Source organism: Trifolium pratense, linkage group LG4, assembly GCF_020283565.1.
Source record: "Trifolium pratense cultivar HEN17-A07 linkage group LG4, ARS_RC_1.1, whole genome shotgun sequence".
Taxonomy (NCBI): domain Eukaryota; kingdom Viridiplantae; phylum Streptophyta; class Magnoliopsida; order Fabales; family Fabaceae; genus Trifolium; species Trifolium pratense.
The window spans coordinates 13,607,639-13,621,815 of record NC_060062.1 but is presented as its reverse complement, the minus strand read 5'-3'; the positions used below and the strand labels follow the sequence as shown (position 1 = coordinate 13,621,815).

General features: G+C 30.0%; 2 long non-coding RNA genes across 2 annotated transcripts; both read left to right on the top strand.

The window, feature by feature from the left end:
• The first annotated feature begins 3,864 nt into the window (after window positions 1-3,864).
• Window positions 3,865-6,766, top strand: LOC123920285. The gene is made up of 3 exons (XR_006813595.1): window positions 3,865-4,017; window positions 4,111-4,212; window positions 6,659-6,766. It is a non-coding gene; the product is annotated as an uncharacterized LOC123920285 (long non-coding RNA).
• Window positions 6,767-11,081: 4,315 nt separating this feature from the next.
• LOC123920284 lies at window positions 11,082-13,738 on the top strand. Its single transcript, XR_006813594.1, has 3 exons — window positions 11,082-11,171; window positions 11,266-11,343; window positions 13,372-13,738. It is a non-coding gene; the product is annotated as an uncharacterized LOC123920284 (long non-coding RNA).
• The last annotated feature ends 439 nt before the right edge of the window (window positions 13,739-14,177 follow it).

Below are 14,177 nucleotides of genomic sequence, written 5' to 3'. Positions count from 1 at the left end.
GATAAAGGAGTTATCCGGAGTTGTTTTAGTCGAGTAATTTTCGAGGGCGAAAATCTTTTAAACAGGGGAGAGTTGTAACGACCCAAATTTATTATTCGCTATTTAAATGTTTAATTATTTGGTGACGTGGTTTTTAAGAAAGGTAGTAACTTTAAGTTATTTATCGAGAGCTTTAGTTAACGCGCGAGTTAGTGAGAGTTTACGCGTGTTGGACCGTGTTATTGGGCTTGAGGTCCAATGGGCCTTGTCTCATGTGTGGGGGGGCGCTACTTATGGCCTTGTTAGACAGAGAAACTCATTTTCTCAAAATTTCTGAAGGAGTAAGAGAGAAGGGAGACCAAGAGGAAAGCTAGGGCAAGCTTGAGCAAGAGGGATCAAGAGCAAATTGTCAAGCTTTCGTCGGATTAAGGCAAGAGAGTAGATTTCATATTCGTGGGTGATACGAGAAAGGGGAGAATGTCGATTTCTCCGTACCCGAATTTTCTCCACCCCATTTTCATTTGGGTTTTTTGGGTGATTTTCTTAAGGAAAATGATAAAGAATGTTCATAAGATGTTTAATATACTTGTATCATGTAGTATGAACGATTTTGTGGGTTAAAATTGGGAATTTGTAGATGTTTGATCAAGAACTTTGTGGTTTATGAGTTTTTGAGTAAAAATGATAAATCCTTACTTTTTCGATGTATTTGATGTAGATCTGAGAATCAATCCGTCCTTTTATGTTTATATATGTGTTATGTACATGAAAATAAACTTATTTGGGATTTATAACATGAAAAATGAGATTTTTGGATGATTTGGAGTGAAAAACGCGAATTTTGAGCATTCCTGTCAGGAGGCCCTCGCTCAGCGAACAGGTAGCGACCAGCTCGCTGTCGCTCGCTACTGCTCGCCAGGAGCCAGTGTTCCACTGGTGTGGTTCGCCACTACTCGCCACGGGTTCGCTCAGCGAACAGCACTAGGACTGCAACTTTTTGTTAATTGTTTTAAGTGCATTAGAGAACTTGTAACATGTGATTAGGGTATTTGTTGAATTACAAAAGTAAGTATGTTTTTATCGTCTCCACAGGGACTGATGCGATATCGATGCCGTTCAACAATTAATATAATTTCAAGTAAAGGATTTCAAAGATTGGTTGATTACGAAAGTTGCGAATACATGAAAGTAGTAAAGATGATTAATTTGACAGAGAGATTAAATTGCTGGGATTAGATTTCAATCACTCATTCATACATATTCCCCTAATCAGTTACACAGGTTCTAGTCATCTATCAATATTATCACGTATCGCTCGTCGAACGTTTCCGTGTCCAGATAATGCCGAGATATCTATTGCATCTATTAACCTCCGATGTCTCGGATCGTCAATTAATACAATAACATTAAGATTCGATACTCTAAGTGAATATTAAACCTAAATCTATGTCTAGAATTTAGAGTTCAATAGATATTATCCTAGTTCTTAGATTCAAAAGGTATATGTCTATAACAATTCAAATCAAAGATTAAAACAATGAAAACAAAGATAACATCAATATTGAGAGACAACTAAAACCATATATAAAACCATGATCAATAGAAATACATACTAATAGAGTAATTTACACCTAATCCCAACAAAAGAGAGAATTAGTTATACATAACAACCTTACAATATATAGCTAGAAGAGATGGAAAGATGATAAAGATGATTCCTCTGCTCTTCTTGGTAGCTCTCAATCTCCTCTGCCTTCACCCTCTCTCGTGAAGTTTTGTGTGTTGTTGTAAGAGTGAATGAATTGAATGATTTTCACAATGGGTGATGCAATGCTTAAATAGGCTTGAAAAGTAACTATGGATGGTAAGCCACTTGTAGAAGGAAGGCGGTTTGATCATGCTTTTCAGACTACATGTGATACTGCTCTAACCAAGACAACTTAGTTAGTGAAGAGTCAAAAGAAACGGTGCTGTACTTTGCTAATTTTGGTCCAATAGAAAATCTTCTTGTGTGTTTAAACAAAGGACAAAAGTTGCCTCTTTATTTTTCTTGTCCAATCATAAACTTGCTTAGTCTCCAAGTACTTGCTTAGTCTCCATTTTCCCAATAAATTCACAAAATCTATAAAAGTGAGGGAAAATGAGTTAAAATAGCTAAAATATTAATTTACTTATAAAGACTAGTTTTTACTTGAAATAACTTTATAAAACAAGTCAATAAGTGCTTAAAATATATGTGAAAATTTACTACTTTTTAGCACTTATCAGTATTCTAATATACAATTAGGTGTTTATAACCATGATTAATTGTATTGTGATGATGTGTTGATGAATTGTTGATTATATTGGTTGAATATAATTGTTGTTGATTGTGTTGATGATGTTTGTTAAAATGTCAAAGAATTATATTAAGGTGTTAATCAACTTAATAAAGAAGGATATTAGAATTATGTTATTCTAATAAAGAAGGATATTAAGGTATAGTGTTATCTTAATAAAGACGAAATGTTGGATAGTGTTCCACATTATAAATGACGAGCAAAATGCTAATTGTGTGAGTGTGAATTCATGAATTACATACATGCATTCATGAATTGTTGATGTATATTGGATATTCCAATAAAGAAGGATATCAGATTATATTTATCCGATAAAGACGAATATTATAGGTGAGATACTCTAATAAAGATGATGGTATCACATGCATTAGATATGTCTAGGAGACATAGCGTGAAGATTGTGGCATTAGATTGCATTAGGATATGTGTATATTATTTGATATTTGATATGTGACACATATGTTTGGAATTTGTGATAATTGTCTATGTGTGTTAGACTTGTTGTATGTTGTTGATTGTCCGATTATTATAAATGTAATTGGCTTATTTGATTATAACTTCTTGCGGCTTATAATTAAATGAGATTAATGAAGTATATGCATGATATATGAATATGCATGAATGTTGATGAAGTGTTTAAGTATAGTTTACTTACACTTGTATATTTTTAAGTATGTTGTCTAACTCTCTTTTATGTGTTATGTGCTGGACCGTTGGGGGTCCAGATTCACAGGTTTTGTGGTTATCGATGTCGAGTCCTTGGTGAAGCTCCGCTCTGATCGTGACACGGGAAAAAAAAGTTGTTTTTAGTGTATAGTGTATTTAATGACTATTGGTATTTACTTTGAAAAATGTATCTTTATGATTGATTTTGTATAAAGCGAGTTTTACTAATTAATTACATTAGTATTATTTTGATGAAGAATGTAATACTCAAACTATGACTTTTATAATATCAAACATTTCTTTTCCGGTGCATATTTTGAAAAAAAATTTACTAAAGGTAGAAATATATAAATAATGGGTTTGAATGTTACACATTCATTTATTCAAATTCATAGGGAATACATCAATCAAAATCATTACATATTCAATTTCGCTAAAAACTAGTAAGGATGAATCTGCAAACAGGCTCACAGCATCCGAGTTAATAACATAAAATTGCTTAATGTCTTTGACAAAGCCTACGATTGATTTGACAAACTTCAAATGTCCGGAATAATCATGTATCCGGATCTGCAACGTTGATGATGCTAAAGTTATTGAATCTGCACTTGATTTGGATCGAAACAAACCTGTAAAACCTAAAAAAATGTGTGGATATCACTTATTTAAATAAAATGAAATAAAAAACAATCAAGAACATAAAATATATATAATGAAGTTTAATAATAAAAATATTAAAAAAATACTTCTTGTTACTCCGACGTGCTAAAAGTTGAGTGAGCTAACAGATTACACAATATATTATTGGGGACATTTAACATTAATTCCAATTTTACAAAATGGCTTCTTGCAAGTCTTAAGTGGTAAAAAAAATTAATAACAAAACATGTAAAATTTATCTTATAAATATTTTAAAAACATTTATTTTACGAAATGCAAAATAAGTAAAATATGACTAAAATCACCATGTTTATTTATGCTTTGATCATCTTTTATTTTCCGTTTCTTGTTGAATCCATTTCTTATCAGATAAGTATGTTATTTTTTACACCATTTTCAAATTTATCTTATACACAATAGTATAAAACCTCTTAACACGTTTCTTTTTTCTTATTTGACAATGCAGCTAATATCCCCTGCAAAACTAAAGAGGATTGTCCACCATCAGTAAAATTTGTTTGGATATGCAAAGAAAAATCTTTTATGACAAAATCCAAAGAAAAATTTTGTGAGTTAATTAAATTGTACTTTTTAGGATATAATTTTATGTGATGGTGATAATGTTTGTGCTTTTATAATTTATTTTAAAATTTGTTTTGTCTTTCTCTTGCCTTTCAATTTATATGACAAGCTTAACATATGTATTATGTATTAATTTAGTCAAAAAATGTATTACGTATTATTATATTATACAAGTAAATTTGTCTTTCTTTAGTCAAAAAAAAAAAAGTAATTTTGTCTTTCTTCTCATAGATATAGTAAACAACAACATAATTACATAGTTATTAATTAATAAAGTTAGCTTATATTAAATAAATCCAGTTCACAAAAAAAAATTCCTGTTGTTTTTTTTTTTAAAAAAAAAAAAGAAGAGTTGAAAAGACAAAAACATTGTTAATGATTCTACCACATTATATTATAGGTGTTTTATTTTTATAAAATTACTGATTTATTTTGCATGTCTATTTTTTAGTAGCTAACACACGATTTAACTTACAATTTCATAGAACAATGATAGGAAAGTTGCAACTTGAATTTAAATTTAAAATTGAATATACTCATATCTTGTCTTTTAAAACAGAATCCTAGATTTTCATGAGTTTGAGCTTTAATCTTATTTCAAACTTATCTAAACAACTTGAATGAGTATTTTACTTAACAAACAAACCTCAAAGCTACTATTTGAACATTATTAGACTAAAATTCCATGATAAAAATATAGGAAGATTTGAGAGAAACACTAAAATATTAATAACTTTCTCATACTAAAATCTTATTCCAAAATTCTAATTTGATTATTTTTGTTGCTAAACCACTATAAAAACAAGACACAATAGATCTTTTATCCTAGGAATTAAAGTTGCCAAAGTGAGGATTTTTTACCGTACACTCATGTATGTAGGGTTTATGTTTTGGATTAATAATGGAATATTTAACTGTTAAGAAGGAATGACAAAGAACTATTTTTATAACATTTTATGCTTATTTAATATATTGAGTTATGTGTGTGGCTAATTGTATATTTAATTCTATGATTTTTTTTTATGCTTGATTCTTGGTTTGAGTATTCTGTTGGTTTTTGATAAAATGATGTGGAGTTTTAAAAGAAAGTTTTAAATTTTCAATTGAGTTGGTTAATATAGTTATGATTTTAAAAGAAAGTGTGTAAAGTATGCATAACATGGCATATAGTTATGATTTTTTGTAGCAAAGTGCTACTCGAGGGGACTAGACCAAAACCTCCAAACATCTTAACATATTCTAAAACTAGGTTTTCCCAATCTATTATCAGCAAAATAACTCCTAATTTGAGTAGGTATATCGTATCAAATAGTAAACCTATCTAAGCTGAGATCTATATTAGCGAGACCATCCGCACATTGATTCCCTTCCCTGAACACATGAGAAACCACAAAATTCATTTTTCTAGTAAGTTTCATACAATTCAGGCATCTAATACATAAAACCCAAGGCACTAAAGCAGAGGAACTGAAAGTCTTAACAACAAAAGTAGAATTAGACTCTATCCAAAGATTCTTCCAATTTTTACTATGACCTATTTCAATAGGTCTCATAGCTCCACAGAGCTCAACCATGTGAGCATATATCATACCTGTATTTTTAGCAAATCCACATAGAAACTCAGCATTTGAATTTCTAAAAATTCCACCACAAGAAGAGGTAGTGTTGTTTGAGGCACCATCCATATTGCATTTTACCCAAAAATCCAAAGAGGGGTCTCCAATAACTTCTTTAAGTATTGGCACCTTTGTAGGGTGAATGGTAACATTCAATCTTTTAAGAATCAAAAGATCTATGATGGAAGAAGAGGCAACACTGTTGGACTTTGTTACCTGCAAGAGCACCGGAAGAAATAATCCACTCAATAGCTGATTTCCAATGAGTAGTTTTACTATTAAATCTAGCATTATTTCTTGTAGACCAAATTGTAGACCAAATTGCATACAAAGAGTTAATAATAACAGCTTTAATAGTGAGGTTGCGCTGTGGAGACCGAGCCCTGTCACAAAGCTTCCATATAGAAGCTAACCAACACCATAGGGTAAAAGCAAAGCTGCATTAAAAAAAGAGATGGAAAGTTGTCTCAATGTGGCTACGATAGAGTGAACACATAGAAGGAATGTTACAACCTTTCTCCATGAGCTTTTCATCCGTAGGGATTTTGTCATGCATCAAAATCCAAGAAAAGCAAAGAGAGATTTGGAAGGTGATTTGTTTTAAGTGGCATGGCATATGAGGTGATTAAATTATTATGCTAATTGGGGGAAATATCCGGATCATAGTCTAATTTCATTTCAAGCATTATTAATTTGTATATTATTATTAAAAAGGGTTTCTTGCATAGAATTTATTTATTCTATATATATTACCTTTCAATCTGCATAATTCAATTTTGATAAAAAAAATTGATCCTTACATTATATATGTTGTAGGTGCTAAAGTTACACAAGGAATATATTACGGCCCGGACGCAAAAGGATGAATAAGGATGGTTTTTATTACTTTGTCTTAAATTTAATATATATATATATATATATATATATATATATATATATATATATATACTGTTGGAACAAAGTTCACATTGGTGTGTGAATTGAAAATAAAATCGAGTTCATATCGAGTACTATAATATACTAGTGTGTTGTAGCATATAAATTAGTGTGTAATTTGAGAAAATAAATAAAATTAAATCTTACTTTTATTTAATTTATTGTGCTTTATTTTCCATTATTTTGTAACCGACTAGTTTATGGGAAATAACTCTATTTTGAAGGCTACAAAATTTAAGCCAGCGCTCTCTCATAAAAAAGAGGTATAAACAACAAGCACTATTTTTTCACCAATGGATTTCATGTCACCGTGGCTGAAAAATAGGTTAGCTAGTAGTAAGCTTCCTCTAGGATCATGTCAATAATTGGTTGATTCACAAGACACAACAAAATAACTTCCTAAACAACCAAGAAGATTTCCACTTCCACATATGTCATTGGAAACTTGTTCCTTTTAATAGTCTTTTCAATGTGGTTGTGGATGGTGATTGTTCTGGTGAACACTCAAAGGGGGTTGTATTATTGATAATATATGAATGATATTACATGAACTTGTCGAGTATAGACTGATGAAAATACATGATGCTTTACGATGAAAGTACATAGCTATTTATATGTTACAATTTCCTTCTTCTCCAAGATTGATCTCCTGGAATTCCGGCCTCCACCGCCTTCTCTTGCGAACCAGCGCAAGGATAGGGGTATATTTTGGTAATTTGATTCATCGTATACATACATACATCTCTTTGGATTTTTGCTCACGCTTTTGCTTGTTGATTTTTGTTTGCACTTATTTGTCACATTTCATTGCTCGTTGATTATGTTATTGTTTCTTCTTTTATTTGTATATTTTGTCGATTCTGAGCAATATAGCCAATATAACCAGCCAATTAATGCCGACCCCTTGCTTAGCTTGTGTTGCAGGTGCTGATATTCAAACTAACGAAACCTTACTTAGTCTTCGCGTCTTGTGCTAAGTATACTTTTGTTTATTTAAATATCTCATTTTAGCTTGTTCAAAAAAAAAAATTCAAACTAACGAGGAGGTTCAAATTAAGCTTGTAAGTTGTCTGATATCAAATTAATGTCCGAGATTGTTTACTACATTGTAAATGTGTGCTTCTCCTACAGCAGATACTAATATAATGCAATAATGTTTGGTCTTTTCTGTGATACTTTCATCTTCAAGGATGTTATAATATTGGTTTTACAGCATCTATTAGTTATGCAGCTCTCACTCTCTCACTGGTGAAATTCCGTCACATCAGCCCTCAGGTTTATTGGTAAGGATTAGTTTTCCAAATTAAAGATTTGGATCATTTCTTAGTCGTGCCATGTTTCAAATAGCACATATGATTCTGATTATATATATACACTTTTCATAATCTACTTATCATAGTTTCATATCTTTGGTTATAAGTTATAATTTTTTTTTTTTTTTAAGAAGCTAAATTAGCCCATCCAAATTGACACCAGAGAGAATCGAACCTGAAACTTTAAGGAGCAGGGCCGGTCCCGAGTATTTGGAGCTAGCCCTGTTTGAAAATTAAAAATGGATTTTTAATAAAAATACTTTTTAGAAAAAAATCATTATCCATTTAAATTGTAAATAACATAAAAAAAAAAAAAAAACAGTCATCATAGTAAATTAACATCTAAAAGCGACATATTTTAATCAATAACATTAAAATATATCTTCAATCTAATATCATTATCAACATTTCTTGTAATGTTTTTTCTTTGTCTACTATTGACCGCAAGTTACTTATAAAATTAAAAGTGTGTGTATTAAATTTATTTTTTTGAGTAATAAAATATTTTTAGTAGTAACAAAGCCATTAATTTTTTTTACATATATAAAATTTTTAATAGATCGATATAAACAATTAGAGGCTCCTAAATGTATGAGACCCTGCACGGTGGCTCACCTTGCACACCCACATGATCGACCCTGTTAAGGAGGAGCACACTCCCAGGTTTCAAATCAATACCATCAGACCAACCCAAGTGGGTTTATAAGTTATAACTTCTAACTACTTACTCCCTCCGTAACACTTTATAAACAAAAATGTAATTTTTAGGTTCATTGTATATAGTATGGTCGGTATTAAGAACAAAGCAGTAGTTATAAAAGATAATAAACTGAATAGTAATTAATATAAACTTTTTCTAACCAAATTACATAGTCTCAAGCATTCATGGAGGAGTTCATCTACTCGGTCTAACCTAAAGAGATTTAGCTACTCATAGGCATAATTAAAACAAAAGAGTAAAATTATGCATACAAATAACCTCGATTCCTTGCGGGGGAAGTTACGTCTCCCTATGGTAGGGAGAGTGACTTCCCTTGAGAGCTTCTTAGCCCTCCTTGTTGCTCCTCCTTTGCTCCTTAGAGACTTATATTTCTCTGAATTTATGAATGAATAATTGTGGTGGAGGAGAACTCTATTTATAGGTTGTTTAACGGGTATGGACTTTCCATCATGGGATACATCGTGGGACTATCTTGCCACGATGTCTCACAGACATCCCTTGTGGCAGTGCACCATAAGGCGTAGTAGACCTACAAGGAAGGTTGTTATTCATATGTCGATGACTTCATGTAGATGACGTCATGCTTAGTCATGACATGAAAAGTAGTAATGGACTTAGAATATAAAATGAGGGCGAAGGCTAGCGTGAGAGAGCAAGACATGTCTCTCACTAGTGGAAACTGACTTTAAACCATAGGATGTGTTGAACATTATTAAATGGCTGGGATGTAATACAGGAAACCTATTGCTACAGTACAATAGCAAGTTTTTAATGTTTAATATTATTTTACTTCAATAATCTATTTCACTTAAATAATGCTAGTACTGTAGTTTTTTTTAAAAATTATTGCTTCATACTTTGAATTTGTGCAACAATCAACATCAACAACAAAAGAGTCAAACCTTCTAAATCCAGTTTCCTCCATTTTCAAAACTTCACAGTGGGGGTATCATCATCATCATCTTTTTCTTTCTTTTTTTTTTATCTACCATTCCCTTCCTTCATCGAACAATCAATCCTTCTACCTCGATCTCGATCTATCTCTTCTCCCAACTTCATTCCACGCAGATCTGGTGCGCGTGGATCGCACGCCTTAATTCGTTTTTCTACAAATGACTTGAGAAACAGCAGCAACTCGGTTTACAAAGCTTGAGTGACTGAGTCACCGAGTTAGAGTCACGATTCGAGCAAATCGTTACCGGCGGGAAGAAGAGTGGTAGTGGTGGTGGCTACTAAATTTGTTCTAAACCCAGCACTTACTCAATTATTAAAAATGAATATTAAATTTTAGATGATGATAAATTGTTTTGCTTTTGTGAGTTTTAATTTTTTGACCTGTTTTTCGATTTGGATCTGTGAGGGAGGAGGTGGTGGTGATTGGAAGAAGAAGATGATTCTGTTGTACAAGGATAGAGACTTCAATGGTTTTTTTTTTCCTTAAAGATGGTGTTCTCTCCTACTACAAGATTCACAGGGGCTTTGATAAAATTAATGTATGGTGATAAATAATATGTATATGATGTGCTTCCTTCCATTACAAATCTCAGAGTAAACATCACAAATGTATAAGATGCGCAAACTTATAAACTACTTCTTGATGTATTTTTCAGAATAACAGATATGATTCCAAAACAATCTTAAAAGAGAAATGAAAGAACAGGAAGAAACTACAGTAAAAAAAATAAAAGGAAGAAACAATTTTTGTAGGAAATAAATCAAAATGTCGAAAAAATAAAAAAAATATTATTTGCTTTTACCGGATTCACTTGTTATAACAGGTATTTTCCTCTCTCCAGTTATAAAATCTCAGCCGTTTAACAATTTTCAACACATCCAATGGTTGACAGTCAGTACCCACCAATGAGAGATATGACTTGCTCTCTCACACTAGCATCCGCCATAAATGAGTTACTTATCTTGTGGACATTGGGCCAGTTCAGAACATAAACAAATAATAATTTTCATCATTCATTAATAACTGTTTCTCATATCTATTACAAAAGACTAAAATATAAATAAAATATATATAATGAAGTTTAATAATAAAAATACTAACAAATGACTTCTTGTTACTCTTGCAAGCTAAAAGTTAAGTGAGCTAACGGATTACACGATATATTGATTGGAGACATTTAACATCAACTCCAATTTTACAAAATGGCTTCTTGCAAGTCCTAGTGGTAAAAGTTTTAATTTTTTTTAATAACAAAACATGCAAAATTTTACTTATAAATTGTTTTAAAACATTTCATATACGAAATACAAAATAAGACAACTACAACTAAAATCGACATGTTTATTTATGCTTTGATCATCTTTTTTCTAACATTTCTTGTTGAATCCTTTGCTTATAAGAAAAGTATGTCATTTTTTATATCATTTTCAAATTTATCTTACACACAATAGTATAAAATTTGTTAGTGACGTTCCTTTTTTCTTATTTGACAATGCAGCTAATATCCCCTGCAAATATATAGGGGATTGTCCACCATCAGGAAACCGTTATGCTTGGTTATGCAAAGAAAATTTTTGTGAGTTAATTAATTAAATTGAACCTTTTATAATATAATTTTATGTGATATCATAATGTTTGTGCACTTAATAATTTATTTCAAAATTTGTATTATGTAGTATTATATTATGCAAGTAATTTTATCTTTCTTCGCTCAGAGAGGATATACTCCCTCCGGTCCTTTTTATAAGGAACACTTAGGGCAAAAAATTTGGTCCTTTTTATAAGAAACTTTTGACCAATTTTCAAATGTTTTAAATGTTCAATTTCACTTATGCCCTTATTTATTATGAGAGAGAATTTAAAAATAAGTAAGTTAGTTGAATAAAGAGTAATTAAATAAGGGTATACATGGAATAAATTAAAATTTATAAGAGTATTAAATGAAAATAACTATGTTAAATGTGCTTCATTGGTCTGTGTGATTTTTTCAAAGTGTTCCTTATAATAAGGACCGGAGGGAGTAGTAAACAACAACATAACTGCATGGTTATTAATTAATAAAGTTAGCTTAATAAATAAATCCAGTTCCATGTACGTATTTTGTTTTCTGGAGACTGTCACAAATTTTTTTTCCTGTTGCTTGAAAAGACAAAAACATTGTTACTGACTTCCTGTTGCTTTATTTTTAATTATGTATTATTATATATTTGAAAAAGACTCTTTATTCTTCTAATGTTGCATTTTGAAAATAATTTTTATGAGAATTGTTCAATTTGAATGATGTATTTTGACATTAAAGTGCACAGCAAAAACATGACTTTTTAATTCATTATTAAAATTACTTGTTCATATTTATTTAAAGGAATATTTTACATAAAGAGCTTTTGAAAAATCTACCTAAAATCTTTTTTTATTGTCTAACTTCGGGGAGGAAACTAAATTATTGGTGGGTTGAATGTAAGACCCAAAAATTTTATTTTAAAATATAAATAACTATTTTATTTATGTGTCAAAATACTTTAACTTTATCTTTTAGAAAGTGATTCCCTTACCCTATAATTTTATTTAGAAACGGAACTCTATCTTAAATATCTTTTCGAATTTCTAGTTTTGCGGATGAAACTATTATAAGGTGTTAACAATGTAATATCCCAATATTTTATAATATTTTATATGTCCTTCTTATTATTTTCTTGATTTTTTTTTATTTATCAATCTATTTTATGTGCAGAGAATTTAAGAAAATGGTAACACTCTCTTTTAATTAATAAATTAGAAACCTTTGTTTTATTTATCTTAATTAATTGATCAATTTGGTGTCACTATGATATGATGATTAGTTTTGCTTAATTTATTTCCTAGTCATTTACTAATTTATGTTCATTATTTGATGATTGATTTTATATTAATTTTTACGGGATTTATTTTGCATGTCTATTTTAGTAACTAACTCTCAATTTAACTCACAATTTCATAGAGCAATGATAGGAAGTTGCCACTTGAATTTGAATTTAAAACTGAATCAACTCATGCACATAGGGTTTATGTTTTGAATTAATAACGGAATATTTTACCGTTAAGAAGGAATGACAAAGAACTAATTTTATAACATTTCATGCTATTTTAATATATTGTGAGTTATGTGTGTAAGTGGTTATATATTTAATTCTATAATTTTTTTTTTGGTGGTTGATTGGCTTTTGCAAAATGACGTGGAGTTTTAAAGGAAAGTTTTAAATTTTCAAATGAGTTGGAAATAGTGGTGATTTTAAAAGAAAGTGTGTATAGTATGCATAGTATGGCATATAGTTGTTGTCATTGGTGCCAAATGGGCTAGTTGTTACTATGTGCTAATTGAAGCGATTTTATTAGTAATTGTCAAATCGCGCAATTTGTTTTAAGTGGCATATGAGGCGATTAAGCTAATTGGGGCGATATCCGAATCATGGTCTAGTTGTATTTCAAGCATTATTAATTTGTATATTATTATTAAAATGGGTTTCTTGCATCAAATTTATTTATTTTATTATATATATTTACCTTTCGATTGGCATAATTTTGAAAAGGAAATTGACCCTTACATTATATATATATATGGTTGTAGGTATTAGACTTGAACGAGGAGAGTACGTGGACATAGAAGGATAAATAAGGAAGGTTTTTATTAGTTTGTAATCTATATATATAATATGGGGTTTGCTAATTTAGACTCACCTAAAAATATGAGAAGGTCTAAATTAGCAAGGTGTACTTTTTTATTTGGACAAAAATACCCGTAACAAAATATATTCCAAAAAAAAATTTATAAAAAAATGTCATTTATTTTTCAACTATTTTCAACTTTGTATTTTATTCTTATTTTTTTTTAATTAAAGGTATCATCCGCGTGTAATTGCATAGACTAATCCCCTCGAGATGACTGAGAATTCTTATTGTTTTAGTCTAACCATTTTTTTATGGGAGTTTTTCAATTTTTCTCCACCATATATTCTCATATTAAATTAATTAAATGTATTTAGTTAAACTAAAAATTTAAAATATACTTAATTGAATATTGGATTGAAGTCCATAAATCAAGTATAATGGAAGTAACCACCTCAGAAAAAATAATAAAATATTGAAATTATTTACTAACTTTCAAATATGACACAAAATACCCTTAAAAATGATGATGTGTCAAATTAAGATTAGATCCTTGTATTATTATATGAGTATAAATATATGTCATGTAGAAATTATGAAAAAATTGGCAACCTTATTAATATATTAATAAAGAACATAGGTATCGTAAAAATCAACAAAATAATTAGGTCCCAACAAAATTATAATGTGTCAAATTATTAAGCAGGAGTAATATGAGATTTTCGTATGTATCTTTTTTTCTTATATAGTAGATAATAGAATTATTTA